We start from the raw sequence: 14,823 nt of genomic DNA on the forward strand, positions 1-14,823 counted from the left end.
TTCATATGTTGGCTGCATGAATGTCTTCTTTTGAGAAGTGTCTGTTCATATCCTTTGCCCACTTTTTGATGGGGTTGTTTGTTTTTTTCTTGTAAATTTGTCTAAGTTCTTTGTAGATTCTGGATATTAGCCCTTTGTCAGATGGATAGGTTGCAAAACTTTTCTCCCATTCTGTAGGTTGCCTGTTCATTCATAATAGTTTCTTTTGCTGTGCAGAAGCTCTTTAGTTTAATTAGATCCCATTTGTCTATTTTGGCTTTTGTTGCCACTGCTTTTGGTGTTTTAGTCATGAAGTCTTTGCCTATGCCTATGTCCTGAATGGTACTGCCTAGGTTTTCTTCCAGAGTTTTTATGGTTTTAGGTCTTACATTTAAGTCTTTAGTCCATCTTGAATTAATTTTTGTATAGGGTGTAAGGAAGGGATCCAGTTTCAGCTTCCTACATATGGCTAGCCAGTTTTCCCAACACCATTTATTAAATAGGGAATCCTTTCCCCATTGCTTGCTTTTGTCAGGTTTGTCAAAGATCAGATGGTTGTAGATGTGTGGTGTTATTTCTGAGGCCTCTGTTCTATTCCATTAGTCTATATATCTATTTTGGTACCAGTACCATGTTGTTTTGGTTACTGTAGCCTTTTAGTATAGTTTGAAGTCAGATTTCATGATGCCTCCAGCTTTGTTTTTTTTTTTTTGTTTGTTTGTTTGTTTATGATTGCCTTGGCTACGTAGGCTCTCTTTTGGTTCCATATGAACTTTAAAGTAGTTTTTTCCAGTTCTGTGAAGAAAGTCAGTGGTAGCTTGATAGGGATACCATTGAACCTATACATTACTTTGGGCAATATGGCGGTTTTCACTATATTGATTCTTTCTATCCATGAGCATGGAATGTTCTTCCATTTGTTCATGTCCTCTTTTATTTCATTGAGAAGTGGTTTGTAGCTCTCCTTGAAGAGGTCCTTCATATCCCTTGTAAGTTGGATTCCTAGGTATTTTATTCTCTTTGTAGTAATTGTGAATGGGAATTCACTCATGATGTGGCTCTCTGTCTGTTATTTGTGTATATGAATGCTTGTGATTTTTACACATTGATTTTGTATCCTGGGACTTTGCTGAAGTTGCTTATCAGCTTAAGGAGATTTTGGGCTGAGACAATGGGATTTGCTAAATATACAATCATGTCATCTGCAAACAGAGACAATTTGACTTCCTCTTTTCCTAATCGAATACCCTTTATTTATTTCTCTTGCCTGATTTCCCTGGCCAGAACTGAGGAAGGTGATTTTCTAAAGGAAATTCCAGGTACTGTCACCAGAACAAGAGGAAGATGGAGTTTGTTTGGGAAAAAACAACAGTTACCCACCTCAAGAACTAACAATGCTGAATATATATCATGGTTCTGCCACCTTCCAGGCTCTATTTATATGCTGTCATTAAATCCTCAGAGGTAGACATGATCCCCAATCCCCCCATTTTATAAAGGGGAATACTAAGGTCAAGGAGGTGAAGCCACTTGCCCAGTGCTGCACCATTAGAAGGGATGATTTGACCCGCGTCCAGATTAGAAGTTATTTGCTTTTCTTCCTGAAGTTCCTGCTTCTACATTCTGTTGGATTTGGGTATGACAAGCTGGCCCACAAGTCTAGCTTTGTAGTTTGGTGATCATGCACTTCTCTGTCTGTTGGTCAAAGCTGGCATCCAAGAGCAAGTAGCCTGAGAGGCTTCACTAGCGCCTCCAGCTTCACATCCCTATTTCCCAGAATTCAAGAGGCAGATTCCTGGCTCTCCTAGCTCGTGACTGTGGGGATTTCCAATTCTTTTTTTCTTTTTTTTTTTTTTTAGACTGAGTCTCGCTTTGTCACCCGGTCTGGAGTGCAGTGGCGTGATCTCAGCTCACTGCATCCTCCGCCTCCCGGATTCCGGTGATTCTCCTGCCTCAGCCTCCCAAGTAGCTGGGATTACAGAATGCGCCACCACACTCAGCCAATTTTTGTATTTTTAGTAGAGACAGGGTTTCACCATGTTGGCCAGGCTGGTCTCAAACTCCTGACCTCAGGTGATCTGCCCACCTCTGCCTCCCAAAGTGCTGAGATTACAGGCATAAGCCACTGCGCCCAGCAGGTTTTTCTAATTATCAGCCTTATTTCAGAAGAGAAAAGAGGTGTTGCTTCCTCGACTTGACCTGCAGCTCAGTTTGTTTTTCACTTTTCTGGTATAATCTGGGCGACAACTCTGATACTTCATGCATGTCTGTTCTGTTCCACGTATGAATGCCCTTGGCATGCCTGTCTGTTATCCACCAATCTGGAGACATTGGGGAACAGTTCAGAGTCCCTCGAGGCCCTTGCCTTCCTACTGACTATCTCCATTTTCAGGAGAAGGGCAGCAAAGGAAGAAATTATGAGTAAGAAATCCACCTCATATCTTCAGCCAGGACCCAGCAAGAGCCCCTGAGAAGGGAAAGTTACTACCCAAAGCCCGAGTAGCCACAGCACTTCTGAATCATTTTTTTGAACACAGGACACTTTTGGTAAAGCCCTTGAATCCCTTCTCAGAATGCTTGTAAACACATTAAGTAAAATACACAGGAGTACAAAGGAAACCAGTTATACTGAACTATAATTATCAAAATATCTTACAACAAATTTACGATATGCTAATATCTGTGATTATTAATTGGCACACTAAATAGCAGGATCTAGCTGTATGTCTAATCGTTAACATGATTTTGAAGTCATGATGAGTATAAAGCATGTTTTGAAATACCTATAAAACTGTAATGTAATATGAAAATATCTATGGCTTCTATTGATGACAGTCACAGGTACTATTAACACTGCCATGAGTTGTTGTCCACAGAATTGAAGGAAATGCTAAGTTGTGCATCACTTTCCGTGACAATAAATGTGCAATTATATTTCTTATTCAAGTTTACAAATCTCTTGAATTCTACTCCCAAAATTTTGGGGGACTCTCAGCGGATCCCAGGCTAAGAATCAAATGACATTCTAGAGTGTCTGGCATTAACAGCATCCATGCAAGGGTGTCTACAGCCACCCTCTTGGCAGCTCTGTGAGTATTGTCATCTCCATTCTTCAGCTCAGGAAACCAAGGCTGGAAAAGGCTAAACCATGGGAAGGCACAGAAGTGAGTGTACCCAGCTCTGGAGCCCATGCCCTTCCTGTTTTCCTGCTTCTGTCTAAGCAGCCTCATCTTGGTGAAGCCAGTTTGTCATGCCTCGTCTCCAGGAAGAGGGGCGATGAAGTGGAAAGTCCACACCCCCAACGGCAGGAACAAAACAAGCAACACTGCAGCAATTCCTGCTTCCCACTTCCCATAAGCCATTCTCAGAGATGAAGAGAAATGTGGCTATACATGCAAGCCCTTTAGAGGGGAAACAAACATGTGAAAAGTTCCACTCAACAAGGCCTGCAGTTAAATTGTGCCACCTCATGTGTAAACCCAAGCCTCCTGGGAGTTAATGCATTTGGGGCTCATTAATATCAGCAGGAGCAGTGTCCAAGGAGCACTGCTGAGGCCCTGCGCACTTAGGATGTGAAGAACTGCCTCTTGCCTGCACAGGACATGCGGGCTCCTGAAGGCTAGGCCTTTGGAAATGAAGCATCAGGCTCAAGTCCTGCCGTCAGCCTCCCCATAGCCATTGAATGCAGGGAAGGGTAAAACTGCAGCCTCCTGGCCAAGGCCCAGCTCAGGAAATTGCTTTTTACCTACTGGGACTCCACATGCCTTTTCACTTTGCTGGCCTCTGTCCCAGCAGCCAGTGCAGTGAACATCTGCCAGCCATTGAGTCCACCTCACTGGCACCCAGGGCCTCGTCTCACATCTCAGCGATTCCTCATGGACAATACTCTCAGTCTGCATGGAACAGAGCAGACCTCTGGGCTGGGAAGGCCCACTGCAGAGATAAACTGGAAATAAAGACTTAACTCAGGCTATAACAGAGGTATCTAGAGTTCCTAGCAGCTCTGTTGGAGTGTGAGGTTGACAACTCAGCTACCAGGCTTACCCAGCCTAGCTGAAATCTGTTCCAGAGGTGGACTATGCCATCCAGGCTCAATTCTCCTGTGCAATAGCGTCCCCGGGGTCGAAGCAAATTGAGAGCAGATTTCATTCTGTTTGAAGCCTTTAAAGGGGCTTTGGTTTTTTATTAATCTGAATCTCCTCATGAGGAAACCATCAGACAAATCCAAAATGAGGGACATTCCAAAAATAACAGCCTAGGGTTTTCAAAATTGTCAATGTCATGGGGGAAGAAAGGGCTGAGGAACTGTTCTAGAATAGAGGAAGCTAAAGAGATAAGTCAGCAAATGCAATGTGTGAACCTGGGCTGGATCCTGGAGCAAAAACACAGGAAAACAGTTATAAAGGACACATACTGGACACTTGGGGAAATTTGAATATACACAATATTAGGTAATAGAGTTGTTTCAATGCAAAATTTCCTGATTTTGATGTAGGCAAAGATCCTTGGTCTTAGAGCATCTGCAGATCAAAGGTTATGTGTGCATAACTGCATCTCAAATGGGTTCAGAAAAGATTAGAGAGAGACAAAGATAGATAGATAGATAGATAGATAGATAGATAGATAGATAGATAGATGATAGATAAGCACAAATTGAGCAAAATGTTAACAATTGGTGAATCTAGATGAGGAGTAAATGGGTATCTATTGTACTATTTTGCAACTTTCTATAGGTTTAAAATTTTCAAAACAAAAATGTGGAAGGAAACTCTTTAGAAAAGGAAGAAGGAAAAATAAATTTTATACTTCCAAATAATGTAATGTAGTAGTTACCTTCCAGGGAAGGTAAGTGAATGGAATCAGGGAGATACATACAGTTGATTTCAACAGCTTTAGTAATGTACACTTTCTTAAGGTGGATGGTGGGGTCAATGTTTATTTTAATACAATGCTTCATCAATACATATGAAATATATTAGAGTCTTTCATATGTATCAATTATTACATAGAAATACATATTTTACCAAATAATTACCTTCCAAAAATGTTTTCATTCATATTTTCTTTTTTCCTTTTCTTTCTTTCTTTTTTTTTTTTTTGGAAACAGGGTCTCACTGTCACCCAGACTGGAGTTCAATGAGCTGTGATCGTGCAGTGGCATAATCACAGCTCACTGCACCCTTGACCTCCGGGATCAAGGAATCCTCCTACTTTTACCTCCCAAGTAGCTGGGACCATAGGTGCATACCATCATACTAAGCTAATTTTTTATTTTTCTGTAGAGATTGGGGTCTCACTACATTGTCCAAGCTGGTCTCAAACTCCTGGGCTCAAGCCACTCTCCTGCCTTGGCATCCCAAAATGTTGAGATTATAGGCATGAGCCACTGCACCCAGTCAATATTTCTTTATATTTTTTATTTATTTGTCCTCAGAGGTAGATCAATGAAAGTCTTTTTTGAGGAGGTCCTGAAATTCCATGTGTCTGTTATTGGCCAAAAAAGCCCACCTCAGCTGGTAGAAGGATAGAGGGTCTTTATTTACAACAACAGAACTGCTTGGCTGTTGATGGCTTGTTGGTGCTTGTTGGTGCTTGTTGCCAAAGATTTTCAGGACCACCTTCCGTAGTGATCACCAGCTCCCTGCTTTGATGGTTGGTTCACTACTGGTAGGGAAGAAGAGTACTTCTTTTGGCCTTAGGGGTTTTGCCCTGACTCTTTCTTTCCCTACAGCCACCCCCACCCCAATGCTACCCCCAATGCCTAAAGTTGGTTAGGGGTGGCAGGCAAGTGCTGGAACCACAGGTAGAGAGGGGGATCCCCCAGCTGTGTGATTTCTCCCAGCAACTTGCTGTTAATGGAAACAAAGCCTGGGGAGCCGCCAGACACAAAACCATGTAACAATGGCCACACCAAGAGTACAAACCAGACGGAGCAGACCCTGCCTAGACCTGTCCAGTGTCTTCCCAACGCACCTCAAATGAACATCAGTCTCCTTGTTGTGACCTTTAAGGCCCAGAAGGGCCCCTCTAAGCCTCTGTATCCTCATCTTCTACAACATCCTCTCCCTACCTTTTGCTCACAGCGTGGCGGCTGCGCTGGTTTTCTCTGCCCCTCATACGCACACACCTCAATACCCCTTGGGGATTTTGCATTTGCTCTTCCCATCTCCTGGGATGCTTTTCCCCACAATCCTCACATTGCTGATTCTTCTGGTTGTTCAGGTCTCAGTGCCAATATCACCTCTTCAGAAAGTCCCTTCCTGACCCCTTAGTGTGAGACAGCCCCATCTTACAGGTACTTGCTTATTTTTTGCATAGTATTTTTTCTATAGTTGTCTGGTTTACTTATTAACTTCTTTATTTTTCATTTCCCACCAGTAGGATATAATGGCTTGCTCGTTGCTGAAGCCCCAGCACCCAGACAGTGACATCCTAAGGACCTCATTCACACATCCACTCATGTGTGACTTAGGCAGTTATTCTCCCTGCCAGCTTCAGTTTCTTGCTCCACAGAAAAAGTCCTAACACTCACAGCACCATATCAATGTGAAGAGAATATACATCAAGGGCAGGTACCACAATAGCTACCGTGCACCTGCTACTGGGTGGGCGCTCTATAAATGCTGGTTTCCTTCCTGTCTTTCAGCTCCTTACAAAGCAGTTTTGACCTGTGCCGTACCATTTGCCCTTTGTCAAACCTTTTAGTTAAGCTGTGTTAAACCTTTTGCAGTAGCTAGGGAAGCAATTGTCACCCCTATTCCATAGAAATGAAAACTCAGAGAGATGAAATTACACAGAATCACACAGTCAGGGGTAACATGGGCTATTCTTGAATCCAGTCTTCCTGTTTCAAAATTTTGAACCCATGTTCCTTACACTCCCTCACAATACAATGTGGTTATTTACGGACACACAAAGATAGAAATGAGACATGATGATGATGATAGGAGGTATTCACCAGCTTTCCAGATGGTGGGAGAGAGAGACAGGGAAGGGCGGCCCTCCTTCGCACATGTTTGTAGAGCTTGCTCTACTTACAGCCAGACCTTTCTTTCTCAGTTGTTGTGGCCCTGGGGTCTGATTAGGAGAATGAACTTTTGTCCTAGAGCCCTTTTGTCTAGAGCCCTTGCTGGTCTGGACCGAGGGAGATGATCCCCGACACGTCCTTAGGAGCCCACATTTCTAAAAGAACATCCAGAACAATATCTGTATCTCCAGACCTCAGCACCAGGGATGAGCTCAGACAGGTCCAGTTTCCCTACCCACCAGGAGACCAGGTTGCTGCCAGATGTTCCCAGGTTAGAAATGACTGACTTCCTCATTGTCATTGTTCATTGAACAAAGCTGTGTTGCCTTGGTCTCTCGGCACCATTGCTTCCACATAGGTTATCTCTAATCTTTCTCCAAGAGCTGAAGATTTGCCTCATCTCCAAGACCAGAAAGCTTCTTCTTTTCCCAGCCACGGGAATGGACAGGATCCCCAAATCTGGCCTCAACCATCACGCATGCCTGGGCATAACCTCTCCTGCTGATGTTACCAAAACACTAGGGTTTCGGTCTAGGTCCCATTGCTTGCAGCACAGAAAGCCAATCACTGAGATGAGTATTGCCGAGAAAGAAGGCTTTAATTCAGTGCTGCAGCTGAGGAAATGGGAAATCAATCTCAAATCCATCTCCTCAACTGACTTAAATTAGGGGTTTATATAGCAGGGAAGAAATGTAACCATGTGTGGGAAAATAGGTATTAGGAAGGGTAGGGGAGAGGAATTGGTCCACAGGAAGCAGGTGGCCGGTTAGGCAGTCATGACAGGTGGGAGGTCTGGCATCTCATTGTCCAGATGCAGTGATCTGATGAGTTTCAGGTCCTTGATATAATCTGGGAGGCCTGATTATTGGTTTCCTGAGAAATAAACTCAGGTAAGACATATGTAACTTTCTCAAGTTTTAAGACTGGGAGAGTCAATTTCTATGTTTGTTCAAAAGAAACCATAAACATTAGTTATATGGGACAATTGGGCCAGTGTCGATGTGAGCAATTCCTGGCAAGCCACAAATAAGTAAGAGGGTAGCACAGGTGCAAGTAATTAAATGATGTGTACCAGGGACTCAGTTTTGCTGCTATGACTCAAACACCAACTCTGTGCATAGCAAACTCTATGGCAGTAACATCAGCTCACAATGATGCTGATGACACGTGTAACACTAGCCTTTACTCCGCACTTCAGCTGTGCCAGGCATGATACACATTTGCCCCTGTGCACACTCACCCAGATAAAATCGAGGCTTAGAGAGATTAAATGACTAGCCCAGAGTTGAAAGAACTTTTAAAACTTCTACTAGTTTCTATTTTTAGCAAATTTACAAATACATACTGTTTAAAGAGCCTAACAATTCAAGTTTTGTTGTAAAATATCATTGCCCCTAATCATCAGGCCCCATCTTGGATCTTAGCTGATTGTTTTGGCATAGGCTGCCTTTGCTTGAACAATATGTTTTTATTGCCACATCTTGACTTTTACGTCACCTCTCTGTACACACACGCCACTTTCCCTTAACCCTGGCTTCTCCCAACATAATTATTTCAAAATTTGTAGTTAGAGACAAATCATCAGTGTTTGAATTATTATGAATATATAAATACTCCTTGGAGCTTATTATGATTTAATTTTTGTAGTTATTAATACTCCAAAGTTAATGATTTTCTTTTGATTTGCTTAGATTTCTGTGTATTCATCATTCTTTCAATCACAAATGCTATCAATTGTCTAAATTTCTTCATAATGCATGAGGCTTTCTATTGATTTTAATTTCCTAAGGAAATCTCCCCAGGAGCCTTCAGAGGGGCTCTAAATTGTCCTGATTTCTATTTCTATGTCACCCACAGAGAAAATGAAAAGGATGGCATGCCCAGAAGTTGAGCAGTGTACATCCTGCACAGCCAAATGCAACAGGTCTTTTCCAGAGTCTGCTGCCACTCAGTTACCCCCTGTGTTGGATCTTCTCATTCCTATACCTCTTGTCTTCTTCTTTTTGGATTTGCTCTGCAATTTTGATGGAACACATCCTTGAATAGCTTTTGGAGACCTTGCATATATGCAAATGTCTTTTATCTACTCTCAGTCGATTGGCGGTAGTTCAGCTGGGAGTAGAATTCTAGTTGGAGATCATTTTTCTTCACGATTTTGAAAGCATGCTTCATTGCCTTCTAGGTGGCATTGGGAACTTCAAAGCCTTCCTAATTCTAGGTTCTTTATAAGCCTCTCTACAGATATAGATATATAGATATAGATATAGATATAGATATAGATATAGATAGATATATAGATATACCTCTTCTTTTTGACGCCAGTGATGATGTGCCTTGTCATGGGCCTATTATCACCCATTATGATAGAAACTTGGGGGACCCTTCCAATCTGAAAACTTATGTACTAAAAAACTTGGAAAGTTTTTTGAATTTTTCCCATTTATTCTTTTATCCCATAAGTTTTCTTTAATCCTATTTCTGCAACTTCTGTTAATCAGATGTTGGGTCTCTTGGACTCGTTCTCTAATTTTCTTTTCTCTTCTAGTTTTCATCTCTTTTTCTTTTTGCTCTGTTTTTTGTAAGAATACCTCAACTTTATCTGGAAACTTATTCTGAGGTTTTCTTTGCTGCTGTGTTATTTTCATTTCCAAGAGTTATTCGCATTCTCTGAACGTTTTTTGTAACATCTTGTTCTCTTTTGATTATTGCAGTTTATTTTCTTATCTCCCTAAAGCAGGGGCCCCCAATCCCTGGGCTGCAAACCAGGGGCCATAAGCCAGGTCCATAGCCTGTTAGGAACCAGGCTACGCAGCAGAAGGTGAGAGGCTGGTGAATGGGGATTACTGCCTGAGTTCCACCTCCCATCAGATCACCAGCAGCATTAGATTTTCATAGGAGTGTGAACCCTATTGTGAACTGCATATGCAAGGGATCTAGGTTGTGTATGCCTTAGGAGAATCTAAAGCCTGATGATCTGAAGTAGAACAGTTTCATCCCAAAACCATCCCCACCCCAACCTCCTCAACCCCTCAACCCCATCGTGGAAAATTGTCTTCCATGAAACCAATCCCTGGTGTAAGAAAGATTGGGGACCACTGCCGTAAAGTATTAATAGTCTGTTTCTGGAGTGTCTTCTTCCTATTCTATGCTTCTTCTGTCTGATTACTTTCACCTTTATTTTACTCTAAGTCAGTCTTTCTCAACTAGGTTCTTCTTTCGAACTACAGATCATAGAAAATTATTTGTGACTATTTTCTTAATTCTGCCCCCTCAAAATGGTACATGGCATGATTCTAGTATGTCTGGATGCCTTAGGCTTACTTCTTTCAAGGAAATCCTGATTATTCAAGAGACAATTATGATATCCTGAATAATGGGCTCCCCATATCCTAATCTCCAGGACTTCTATATAACAAAAGGAACATTTCAGACCAAATTAAGAATCTTGAGATGAGATTATCCTGCATTATCTCAGCGAGCCTTAAATGTAATTACCAGGGTCCTTAAAAGAAGGAGGCAAGATCAACAGAGAGAGAAAGCCATGTGACAACAGAAGCAAAAATTGGAGTGAAGGGGCCATAAGCCAAGAAATCTAAGCACCTCCAGAAGCTGGAAAACGAAAGGGAACATATTCCTTGGATTCTCTAGCAGGAACCAGCCTGGCCAATACCTTGCCTTGACCCAGTGAAATTGATTTCAGACTTCTAGGCTCCAGACCTGCAAGAAAATAAATGTGTGTTGTTTCAAGTCCCAAGTTGGTGGTAATTCACTATAGTATTCATAGGAAATGAGTCCCATAAGTAACTCTAAGTTCTCTGCTAGCATTTCAGAGTAAGGAACTAAATGCTAATCGGAAGATCAGAGTGCAAGAACTGCACACGGCATCTGCAGCTCCACTGTAGGAGACTCCGGATGGGCCATGTTCCTGCGAAACTGCTAATTTCAGTACCTTTAACACTTTCTTCTTCAGCTGGACAGAATCCCGAGAGAACACTCTCCAGGTCTCCTGACTGGAAGATGAAGACTGACTGCAGCATCCTGGGAGCCAGGTCAGGAAAGCGGGCTGAGGCTCGTCAGCATTCAGCTGTCCCTCACCACACTGCTACAGTGCACAGCCCAGGTGTCCAAAGACCATGCCTTACCCTCTCCAGCCAGTCTTTGCTGAGAGGGGTGGGCAGTAGCCTGGCTGCCCACAGTAGGGTGCAGACATAGAGATCTGAGTGCTTACTAAACAAATCCTTCTTATTTGAGTCTTTCTGCCTTACCCCCAATTTCAGAGGTACCTGCTGCCCCTAGGTCTCGAGGTTTGTGGAATTTGCCGCACACATTTGCTATTTTAAAATTTTCGCCACTATGGCCTTCTGAGCTTTGCTTTCTTTCATCAGTTACCACTCATCTATTTGTATTCTGACTCCCAAACCATGTTGTTGTCATTTCTTCTCCCATTTTTTCCATTGTAGTGGGTTTTACCTTTTTCAAAACAATCCATTCCAGTGGGGCTTCAGGAGGAGAAAAACGCAGACACATACGTTCAATCAGCAAACTTCACCTACAAAGTTTTAATTCACTTATCCATCTTATGTCTCACTTGTTTTGTTTTGTTTTGTTTTATTGTAGAAACAGAGTCTCACTCTGTCACCTGGGCAAATACGGTGGTGTGATCACAGCCCACTGCAACCTCAAATTCCCAGGCTCAAGAGATCCTCCCACCTCAGCTTCCTAAGTAGCTACAGGTGCATGCCACAAAACTCAGCTAAGTTTTTAATTTTTTATAGAGATGGAGTCTTGCTTTATTACTTAGGCTGGTTTTGAACTCATGGCCTCCAGCTATCACCCCACCTTGGCCTCTCAAAGTGCTGGGAGTACACGTGTCAGCCACCACCCCCAGACTTATGACTCATTTCTATCCTAATAACATCTATGTAAGATGAGTGAAGACTATATTCCATATTCTCATTCCCATTTCATGAAAAGTGAGCCTCAAAGAAGTCATGTGCTTCATCCAAGGATAAGAAGTCTGGGGCTCTGAGTCCTGGTCTGGGATTCCATGGGCCAAGAGGTGCTATCAGTCACATTCTGTCACTGTCACAGAAACCTGCAATACCCCAGAACAGGCATGGGGAAGGTCAGAACATAGAGATGGAGGCAGTGAAAACAGTTGAGGATGCTAAATTGTCTCAGAAGATTCATTGAGGCCAAATTGCAGAAAGAAACAAAGAAAGAAAAGAAACAAGACATGGGGATAGGGAAGGAGGAAGGAAGGAAGAAAGAAAGGAAAAAATAAGAAAGAGAAAGGAAGGAATGAGGGAAGGAAGGAAGGAAGGAAGGAAGGAAGGAAGGAAGGAAGGAAGGAAGGAAGGAAAGAAGGAAGGAAGGAAGGAGAAGGGGAAGGGGAAGGGAAGGAAGGGAAGGAAAGGAAGGAAGGGAGAGACAGAAGGAGGGAGGGAGGAAGGAAGGGAGGGAGGAAGGAAGGAAGGAAAAAGGAAAGAAAGGAGGGGGAAGGAAGGAAGAAAAAAGAAGGAAGGAAGCAAAGAAGGAACAAAGGAAGGAAAGAAAGAGAGAGAGAGAGAATCTGACACAAATGAGAATTCCCCAGTGAGAAAGCAATCCTAGGAATGTCAATAAATTTTTGAATGAAAGTCAAAGCTTGAAATTTTATTGCGTGTAAATTTATTCAGTCACTCAAAAATATCTATTGAACAATTTGCCAGTTATTGAACTATTATCTCTAAGCTCCAAACTTATCCTTTTCTACCCAGCTTTGTAATGCCAGGGCTAGAACTCTGCATCTACCATTCTGCCCAGCCAGCTGCTACCTGTTGGGATCCACCAAGAGGGGGTAGTAAAGGGAGACCCTGAGGCTGGGGAAGGGAAAGTGGCCCTCTTCTTCCTGTTCCTGAGTACTTCCTGCTCCTGAATACTTCCTGTTCCTGAGCACTTCCTGTTTCTGATTAGCTCCTGTTCCTGAATACTTCCTTTTATTGTCTGCATCGCTTCCTCAGTGATAACCTAGGCACTGGAAGTTCTTTCCTATAGCAGTGACTCCATCCAGTTTGCAGTTTTTACAGTATACACAACCCAGTTTCAATGTTATACACAACCCAGTTTCAATGTGGCCCCACTCAGATATCTGAGTCCCAGCTCCATGGGACCCCTCCTCTGAGCTTCTACATTTTGATAATTTTCTGTTCTTCCTTCTATTCCCTCACCCCTAGGGGAAGTAGCTATTTCCTGCAGTTGCCACCACCATGATTTCTTAGAGTTCTCTTTTTGCCTTTCTGCGAAAGAACCCAGTTTACAATTTTTATATAAAATTATGCCTGTTAAAAGGTGTGGTTTTTATCTCCTGACTGATTCAAGCACTCACTATGAACCACCACTAAAGCTCTATATTAGGTACCAATCTGGAAGGAAAGAGTCCCCCCTACATAAATGCTGACACATTGCCAAAGGATGAGAAGGTGGCTTTCCTAGATGAATCAGGCTTTGTAGTTATGCTGCATTGACCAAATGTTTGGACCAGTGCAGTTTGTGGTTCCCATGGGCAGTGTCTCTTAACTCCAAGAAAATGACTTCAGATATCAAGTCTCCCGGGGCTGTCTCTGATGTGCCAGGAGACAGCATGAATCTTGGACAATGGTGCTATCAATTTTCTGTAAGTCAGCCGGGATGACGGCTTTGCTCAGTAAACAGATTTCTATTTGAGCACTTTCAAAAGCCAGATTCATTATTTCAGGCATGGTCAGTATATGTTTCTGTGCTAGGCAGGTTATTTTATAGCTGCAGAACGAACAGAACATTTCAGATCTCATCAGAGTTCCCTGGACAGCTGTAAAATGTCTTCCTTAAATGTCCTCAGGATCCACATGTGAGACTGAATCAGTTTTTCAGGTTGGGAAAGCCAGTGCTGGAAAGAAAGAGGCAGTTTCAGGCAGCCACAGTTACTCAGAGCTCAGTTCTGGCCTCTGAAAGCTATCTCCTTCTCTTCCTGGGTCAGACTTACAGGTCATCTTGTTAAGACATATTAATCCCCATGGCTGGTTTTGTCTGTGTCTCCTTCCCACCCTGTCTCCACCAGAATGAGCTTCTTGAAAGCAAGGCTAGGGTCTTGTTTATGTCTCGGGACTGCAGCATGGTACTAGAGCCTAGCTGATGCTCTTGCTTTTCTTGAGCTGGAACAAGCTGAATTGACCATGATAATTCCTAGTGGAAGTTTTAAGCACTATGTAGGAACATGACTCCATGCTCTGATGACCACACTCTATAATTTTGTATAGGTACATACATAGTAGGTGTATGTATTTATGGGGAACATGAGATATTTTTATATAGGTATACAATGTGTAATAATCACATCAGGGTAAATGGGGTACCCATCACCTCAAGCATTTATCTTTTCTTCATGTTATAAACATTCCAGTTATACTCTTTTAGTTATTTTTAAATGTGTAATCAAATTATTATTGACAGGTTACCCTATTGTGCTACCAAATATGAGATCTTATTCATTCTATTAATTATCCAATTGACAGAATATCATTCATTCAATTATATTTTAGTACCCATTAACCATGCCCACTTCCCCTCCCCGCCCCCCCACCCCCCCCCCCACTACTCTTCCCAGCCTCTGGCAACCATCCTTCTACTCTCTGTCTCCATGAGTTCAACTGATTTAATTTTCAGCTCCTACAAATAAGTGAGAACATGTGAAGTTTGTCTTTCTGTGCCTGGTTTGTTTCACTTAATGTAACCACCTCCAGTTCAATCCATGATGTTGCAAATGATAGAATCTCATATTTTTACGGCTGCATAGTACT

The 14,823-nt window shown here is 42.5% G+C and overlaps 2 long non-coding RNA genes across 3 annotated transcripts in view; one reads left to right on the plus strand and one right to left on the minus strand.

Annotated features, from left to right (window-relative positions):
• Window positions 1-14,823, plus strand: part of LOC108523869 (uncharacterized) — a 97,716-nt gene that overhangs the window by 68,547 nt on the left and 14,346 nt on the right. Inside the window, exons 2-3 of the long non-coding RNA XR_001883913.1 lie at window positions 8,864-8,957; window positions 9,741-9,824. This is a non-coding gene — a long non-coding RNA (uncharacterized LOC108523869). The remainder of the gene's footprint in view (window positions 1-8,863; window positions 8,958-9,740; window positions 9,825-14,823) is intronic.
• The window catches only part of LOC108523868 (uncharacterized), a 99,235-nt gene that overhangs the window by 30,949 nt on the left and 53,463 nt on the right, over window positions 1-14,823 (minus strand). The window lies entirely within an intron of this gene.

The sequence above is a fragment of the Rhinopithecus bieti genome, unplaced genomic scaffold (assembly GCF_001698545.2).
Source record: "Rhinopithecus bieti isolate Rb0 unplaced genomic scaffold, ASM169854v2 scaffold_76888, whole genome shotgun sequence".
NCBI classification, from domain to species: Eukaryota; Metazoa; Chordata; class Mammalia; order Primates; family Cercopithecidae; genus Rhinopithecus; species Rhinopithecus bieti.